The 8,729-nt window shown below is 33.6% G+C and overlaps 1 long non-coding RNA gene across 1 annotated transcript; it reads right to left on the bottom strand.

Moving 5' to 3' along the window:
- Positions 1–877: 877 nt before the first annotated feature.
- Positions 878–4,915, bottom strand: LOC136222063 (uncharacterized). The gene is made up of 4 exons (XR_010685485.1): positions 4,671–4,915; positions 3,522–3,623; positions 3,180–3,294; positions 878–974 (listed from the first exon to the last, which is right to left on the bottom strand). It is a non-coding gene; the product is annotated as an uncharacterized lncRNA (long non-coding RNA).
- Between the last annotated feature and the right edge of the window lie 3,814 nt (positions 4,916–8,729).

The raw sequence follows: 8,729 nt of genomic DNA on the forward strand, positions 1-8,729 counted from the left end.
TATCACGATTCAGAAAGACATTTCTTTCTTAGTGCATTTAAACTACCTACATGCAGAAAGCAAATTCCGAAATACCACAAAAGGAGATGCTGTAAAACAATGAAATTCACCATTAGATCCAATTGGAAGACAAATGTCAATAATGAAAGCAAAACACTTACCGATTCCACAAGGAAAAGAAACCATTAGGCTTAATAATCCCTCCATCCAGTGAAATTGCTCCATCACTTTTGTAAACTTGCAGGCGAGAAAAGAGGCTATAAAATAGAGTCTTTCTGAGGCCATACACATCGGATACATACAACAAATGCTGTATATGGCCTTCATCCAGTGAAATTGCTCCAATTCCATAATCACTATTTATATGGCCTTCCTTGTCATAAGTTTCAAGAGCTTTAACACCTTCGTAAGTTTTGCAAACAATTCCTAGCAAAGCCTGCAATTAAGAAAGAATAAGTAAAAGTAGATTGAAAACAGTGCAGATAACTAACAACAACTGCATTATCATGCAGCTCTTTAAAGCAAAGATCAGCGTGGCAGTAAGTACGGAGGCATTTCACTGATTGAAAATAATAAGGGCTCTTGGAATTGTGGAGTACATAGATTAACTGACTACATTAGTACAAGGAACAGTATGCTATATCAGCAAGGAAACTAATCATAAGACTTATTTCATAGAAGAGGAAGAATCTACATGTTAGATAGATAGTAAATATCAATAACAGATAACATGCAACTTCAAACTAACCTGCTAAGATTATCATCATCCACCTTGCCCAGAGTAGCAACAATACCAAGCACATCGTTAGTGAATGCGAGTTGAGGTGCATGAGTACCACGATGTGTTGTCAGCTGACACGGAATGCCTGCAGCAGAAGTTTCATGCTTTACTATTTCTGCCTCACTCTGATTGGAGGAATGGCTTTCACTTTCACCACTAGGAGGTCTTGCGGAGTGATAATTACCAAGAATAACTAAAGGAAACTTGTCAGTATAAAAAAAAATGAAAATGGAAAGAGATATTATGCATCACAAATCATTATACACATAAAATCTCCAAACAATTCTAGCATCTAAAAGTAAATCCTTTCATTCGGAAACACTGGCTGGAAGTTGAGATAAAAAAACTGCTCACACTATAAGTTCTGAGCTTTGGATTGAGTTACGGGTCCTTGACTATGAAATCAAGAAGTAAATCTTCTTTTCTTTTTCGACCTAGCTTACCTATAATGAGAATTAATTTCCTGACCTCAGAATTTGTTTTTCAAATGAGGAGTACAAAAGGCAGACTTGAACTAGGACTCGTGCTCATATTATCATTCAAACTTCCTAAATAAAAATTCTAAAATAAAATCATACCCCTATTAGAATTAAAACTTCCTAAATAACAATTCTGATAATAAATTCCTACTCCTCAAGGACTAAGACTTCCTAAATAAATAACAATTATGAAACTAGTAAGTCCTAAACCTAATCAAAATAACTATTTATTATGATATAGACTAGCTACAACAGTTTTAACATTGCCTTCCCCTACAAAAATGAATGTGATCTCATGCACAAAGATGATAACTGGAGCTACTTTCACCAAAGCATCAGTTGGTGATAGGATCTTCAACATCTGGTTCTAGTAAAGGTTCATACTGATGTCCTCATGTATATGATTAGTCATAATTATAACAAATCCTCTTAGTCTTTCGTTTCTCTAAACGGTCCTTCCACTACTGGCCAACAGTCCCATCTTGATAATTTCTCTTTTTTCATATAGCCTTGGCAATTCAGCAGACTTATGCAACTCTACTTTAACCACTATTGTGCCTTTCAGCCCACTCAGGAATATTCCGACCTCCTGTTTTGCCATCGAAATGCTCATCTTCGCGTCCTTGCCGGTAGTTGTTCAAATCGTCCTAATCCTCAATTGTGCCTATCTGTTTAACTTTCACCAATTCTCCAATTGTATCATCCTGGATTGATGGTCCAAACCTCTGGATTGAAACTCTTCCAATGTCAACTGCAGTTTACCCCTCTCTTTGTGAATCATGATTCAGCACGTCCTTCAAAGCGGAAGGAAGCTAGTACCACATTTTCTTCTTCAACAGTGTGTTGATGCTTATTAAAATGCTCACACATATGCAACCAACCAGCTCAAGGGATCATATGACCCACCAAACTTAGAAAACCAGTTTCGAGAATTTTGGAAGCAGACCTCCTCTGCGGTCGTATTCTACTGTCCACCCTCCAGTCTCCTTCCTTGTTGTGATAATTTCTAGTTTGAGTACCATGGCCTCCACCTTTGGCCTGTCTCTGCAATATGAAGCTCAAAAAGGCTTCAAACTGTTTTTCCACATTACTTGATTCAGCCATAACTTGCTCTAATACCACTTTGTTAAGCTCCTGAACTTTAGATCAAATTACGGGTCCTTGAACCTTGAAATCAGGAAGTGAATCTTACTTCTTTTTCTTTCGAGCTAGTATGATGAGAATTAATTAATACAGCTCGTTAGAGAGAAACCCGGATCTTTATGATGAGAATTCCTGATCTCTGAATTTGTTTTTCAAATAGTACTTTACCAATGATAAATGGTTCCTTTCTATAATAGTACAAAAGGCAGACTTAAACTAGGATTCCTATTCTATTAGATTTAACACTTCCTAAATAAAAATTCTGAAAACAAACTCCTATCCTATTAGAATTAGAACTTCCTAAATAATAGTTCTGAAAATAAACTCCTATTTCTACTAATACTAAGACTTCCTAAATAAATGATAATTCTGAAAATAACAATTTCTAAATAAATTTACTCTGATTTAGACTAGCTACAACAGTTTCCTAACAACATCATTTTCGGTTTATATCAGCAAAAACTTTACTGAAATATTTTGTCTAATTAAATTAACTAAAACATTGAAGGAAACAGTATATACGAGTGACAGATCTAAACATTGTCACCACAGTAGTTAAAGCACCTGGAGAACCAAGAATTAAAAACAGGTGACTCAGTTGAATTTGTTAGGTAGCTACCATGCTTAAATTAAAAACCATTACACTACACAACATAAATTTGTTCCTAGATGTGCTTTTATCTAAGTGAACAGCACATGCAAATACTTCTTAGCTGAGTAATCTTCAAGAAGAACTAATCCTCTAGAAAAGGCACAAAAAATAAAATTTATCATACCTTGCAGATCAAGTATTGAGGTTTTTAATTTGTTTCGTTGACTTTTCAAAATTTTCAAGTTATCCTCATGCTGCTTGATTTTGATTCCTGCTGCTTGTAGATCATCTTGAAATTTCTGCAAATGTTACAATTTAACAATTAGTTCTTTGACCTACTTTACATTGTAAATAAGCTCCAGTAACTTAAAGGATGTCTAAAAAACGAACAAATTGCAATGTGAAATTTCTGTTTTTTTTTTTACAAATGTCAACTCCATAAAACAAAATATAAATAAGAGAAGAATTGCTTTTGAATTACACCCACATCACAACAAAATGTAAAGATGCTATGCAAACTGAAAACCTTAGAATTGTATGTGATGGATTGGGCTTGCATAGAACCACCATTTTGCATTTCATTACTTGGGATAATACTAGCTTCTTCTTTCATTAGAGCTCACAAATCCTGCGGAAACACTCTACGTAAGAATTACAGTTGAAGCAAAAGGATCGACTTAGCATTTGCAAGAACATATCATCTCAAAGAGCAACAAGAATATGTTCCTTACACAAATAGGTAAAGCAAGGCACATTTGTATGCATCACAGTGCACCTCAAGAAATGATAAAAAGCCGACAAACAAAAACCATATTTACTAATAATAGAAAATGGTCATAGTAATCTTCTGAAATCTAAAGGTGATAAAAGTCTAAAACATATGAAGCCTCAGACATAATTTCTTTATGGTCTCACTACATATAGTGAACAAATTAAAAGCCTTCAAAGCTTATGCTCTCAATTAATGTCCTAACTATTGGAAGATGAAGTCATCAAAATTAGCTACAAAGTTTAAAAGTTCTCTACCATTCAGAAACAAGGGCTGACAATTTAATTTCTTTGATAACAACAATGCAAGCATATACATGGCTTCTACTCTTCTAGATGTCAACCCATATTTGAAGTTTTTACATTTCAAGCTGTAAATTCCATCTTTTTATGCCTTTAACACTGTGAATGATTTAAAACCTGGATTCATCTTAGGGCTATGGAAAACTTTCAAAATATAGTTCACTAAGTGAAGCAAAATGAAGTAGGAAAAAACAAATAGCGAAAAAGGGAAACAGAATCCAGCCACACTAATCACGAGCCTTCTTAGGGTCTCCAAATTTATCATTCTCATTTAAGCAATAATTCAAAGAAACTTCCATGATTTTCAAACAACAATCACAATGAAAAATCATTTTCCAAGCCAAGAGCATACAACTTTCACCAGAATTACAGCTCTACTATGAAGCACCGGTACGGGTAGGCTCGATACGGCAAATTTTATATATAATTAATAATATATATATATCATTTATAATGAAAATTCAAAAGATACATAAATATATAAATCACAAATCATATTCACAAAGTCATTATAAAAACAGAAATAATACTCTCAAGTCATTATAAAACCACAAATAACATCTATAATATTAACTAATAAGTAATTAATTCATAGCAGATCGACCAGATGAGAGGAAAAACTCGATCAAAGCAGATCCACCAGATGAGAGGGGTCGACTTGAACAAAGCAATCGAGGAAGACAACTGATTGCACAGAACCACTTAACAGAAGAACTCGACCAGATGAGGGAAAAGATTTAGGAATTTCAATTTTGTTAGGGTTCAATCGCATCGCACAGAAGAGATTTTCAATTTTAGTTTAGGGTTCAAAACTAGTAATCCTGAGATTATTTCATTTTAATCCTTATATTTTTTGAGTTTTAAAAAAAACTCTTATACTTTCGAAGTTTTTTTAAAAAAAAACCCTAAAATATCCCCGAAGTGTCCCCACATATCCCCTCATTTAAAGAAAAAGGGGATACTCCCAGGCGTGTCCGTATGTATCCCGCGGAATCCCCTCACCCGGAGTATCGGATACGCGTACGGTGACCTCCGGAAAGTATCAGTGCTTCATAGCAGCTCTAAGACCATCTCCAACCTAGCATCAAACCGTATGCATCAAAATACGGTCATTTATCATCAAATTTGATGCTCCATCAAATTTTTTGATGGAGCATCATTTAATAAAATAATATTATTTATTTTCTTTTTCATTTATTTTATATACATAAAAACCAGAAATCAAAAATCATTTAACACTAATAATCAATCCATACAAAATCATTTAACTCTAATAATGATGAAATGGGTTGGAGTAAAAACATTGTAGCAACATCAAAACAGAGAGAGAAAATGATGAAAACATGGTTTGATGCAGTAAATTTGATGAAATGTGTTGGAGATGGTCTAAGCCTGGTTAGTTGGAAACTGAAAAGAACTGTTCATTAAACCTGAAAGGCAGTATTACCATCCATACGTGATTCAGATCAACGCGGTTAGGTGTTGACACCAACAAATTTAACTTGTCAAACTAATTTTTATGACTCACTTATATACCAAGTAAAACAAAATTCACTTGAAATTATCTGATTATCGATTTATAAACATCCATACAAAACAATTTTTCTTAGCAAGAGGAATTGAGTCCAATTTATATTAGAAAATTGGAATTATCCTAATGATCAAAGAAAATTAAGTAATTAAAAAGAACCAGACGACAGTTCAAAAAAAAAAAAAAGAACCAGACGAATTCCATCTTAAATTACAAAATGCACAACTGTAAAATTATGGACACTAATTTGGTCGCTCCAACAATGAGCTTACCCAGAAATGTAAGTATAGAATTCCTGAGCGTTAAAGACCTAGGATGGCCAAACAAGAAGACTGTGCAAGGCAATGAACTGTGGCACTGAGGGAGAGATCCGAGTGAATTGAAGAGCATGAAATCAGGGTTTGGAGTGGATCTGGGGGGGTTTAAGTCAACTTCCTCTCAAATAAAAAGCTAAATAAATAATTGGGTAAATTCCAAAAACCACCCCTGTGGTTTGATGTTGTTCCAAAAAAACCCTTGTGGTTTGTTATTACAAAAAAAAAGGACTGTGGTTTACGCCGTTAACCAAAAAACGGAAAATGACTTAACGGTGTTAAAATGCTGACGTGGCACAGGGGTAAGGTTGGAAATTCGAATTTTTTTTTTTTTTAATTTTTCTTTTTTCTTTTTCTTTTTCTTTTTCTTTTTTTCTTTTTCTTTTTCTTCCCTTCTCCCTTCTTCTTCCTTCTCTCCTCCTCCTTCTTCCTTCTCTTCTTCTTTTTCTTCTTCTTTTTTTTTAAATTTCTGAAATTTTATTTTTTTTATTTTTTCTTTTTCTTTTTCTTTTTCTTTTTCTTTTCCTTCTTCTTCTTCTTCTTCTCCTCCTCCTCCTCCTCCTCTTTCTTCCCTTCTTCTTCTTCTTCTTCTTCTTCTTCTTCTTCTTCTCCCCTCCTCCATTCTTCTTCTTCTTCATCCCTCTTCTTCTTCCTTCGGAAATCTGGAAAATTTCCAGATTTCTGACGGAGATTTTCGTATGAAATCTGGAAAATTCCAGATTTCTGACGGAAATCTGGAAATTTTCCAGATTTCCGAAGAAATCTGGAATTTTTCCGAAATCTGGAAGGAAAATTCCAAATTTCTTCAAGTAAGGGAATTTAAAAAAAAAGAATAGAAAAAAAGAAGAAGAAGAAGGAGGAAGAAGAAAAAGGAAGAAGAAAGAAGAAGGAGGAGGAGAGAAGGAAGAAGGAGGAGGAGAGAAGGAAGAAGAAGGGAAAGGAAAAGAAGAAAAAGAAAAAGAAAAAGAAAAATTAAAAAAAATAAAATTTCAGAAATTTAAAAAAAAAAGAAGAAGAAGAGAAGAAGAAGAAGAAGAAGAAGAAGGAGAAGAAGAGAAGGAAGAAGGAGGAGGAGAGAAGGAAGAAGAAGGGAGAAGGGAAGAAAAAGAAAAAGAAAAAAATAAAAAAAATAAAAAAAATCGAATTTCCAACCTTACCATGTGCCACGTCAGCATTTTAACACCGTTAAATCATTTTCCGTTTTTTGGTTAACGGCGCAAACCACAGTCCTTTTTTTTGTAATAACAAACTACAAGGGTTTTTTTGGAACAACATCAAACCACAGGGGTTGTTTTTGGAATTTACCCTAAATAATTTAAATAGTTTCTTTTTTAAAACCAAACAAAATGTTATTAAGAAATTAAAAAAGATTTATTACAAACTATAGAAACCAACAAATCATGGATAGAAAAATCACTAAAGAAACTAGCATTGGACCGAGCATGCCTAGCCATAGCATGAGTCGCTCCGTTCGCTAATCTCGAGATGAAGATCACAGAATAATTTAAATAGTTATTGAGTTTTGTCATAGTATTGTACTATTAGGTACTTGTGGTTTCCTAAATACACTACCACTATGTTTAACAGAGGTGATATACGAGGTGAGATAGGGATAAAAATTGGCTCTTTATATACGTTGTTTGTTAGAGGGGATGTACAAGGAAGGATAGATGGGTCGAACTCCAATTAATTTTATTTTTTTTAAATTTATAATCATAATCAATGTATCTCCCACATGATTTTTTTTCATGTGCGACTAACACGTGACATTGAGTTCCCTTGCAAATAGTTCATACCATCATTTCGGCACCATGAATGATTTTATTATGGTCAAAAGCAAAACTGAAATAATTTTATGGCTTAATATATCGCCAGCTCTCTGAACTTATCCATAATAGTAGATTGGCTCCCTAAACTTTACAAGTGTCTCATCAGCTCCCTAAACTTGCTTATTTCGTATCATGAGCTACCTAAACTTGTCCATAAAATTTATAGAAAAACCATAATACTAACTCTTATTAAAGTGCAAAAATACCCATAACGTTTGGGACAGGAGTAATTTTACCCCTAACGTCTAAAATGGTGCAATATTGGCCGTAACTTTGGAAGCCAAGAGCATTTTACCCCTAACATTGATAAATTGGGTTAATTTGAGAAATAATTCATCAAATTATCTTCTCGGTCATGAATCTTGTCATCTACACTTCACACGTGCATTATTTTATCCGTAACAAATCACAAACATATGTTGGGATGTGGAAAAAAAATATACTATCTTATGTACGAATTGGATATACTATCTTATTTCGATCTCAATCTTACAACACTAACTCTTATAATAGGTTGAAAGGCAGGGGAAGAAAAAATTACCTCACAAATAGATGAAGATGTATTTTTAGAATTTAGGTTTAATAAGTTTTCGTATTTAGTTGTTACAGAATAAGCAAATTTAGGGAACTGGTGAGGCATTTGCAAAGTTCAGGGAAGCTAATAAATTTTTATGGACAATTTTAGGGAGCTGGTGATACGAAATAAACAAGTTTTGAAAACTGGTTAGACACTTGCAAAGTTGAGAGAGTCAATCTACTATGCCTAATTTTATTGACCTATTTTAAAGCTTAATAACCAATTGACCATATAAGCTAAAAAAAAGCTAAAAGACTAGTCAAACTTGCCACATATTATTTGCTTAAATATAAAAGGAATCTATACTATATGCTAAATTTGTAGTTAATAGTACTGATGTGTCATCTCTCTTGAAGATATCTATGGCCGACGTGGCATTTTCTTAAAATACTGTAACTCTTCTTCTTCTTCA

Source organism: Euphorbia lathyris, chromosome 3 (assembly GCF_963576675.1).
Source record: "Euphorbia lathyris chromosome 3, ddEupLath1.1, whole genome shotgun sequence".
NCBI classification, from domain to species: Eukaryota; Viridiplantae; Streptophyta; class Magnoliopsida; order Malpighiales; family Euphorbiaceae; genus Euphorbia; species Euphorbia lathyris.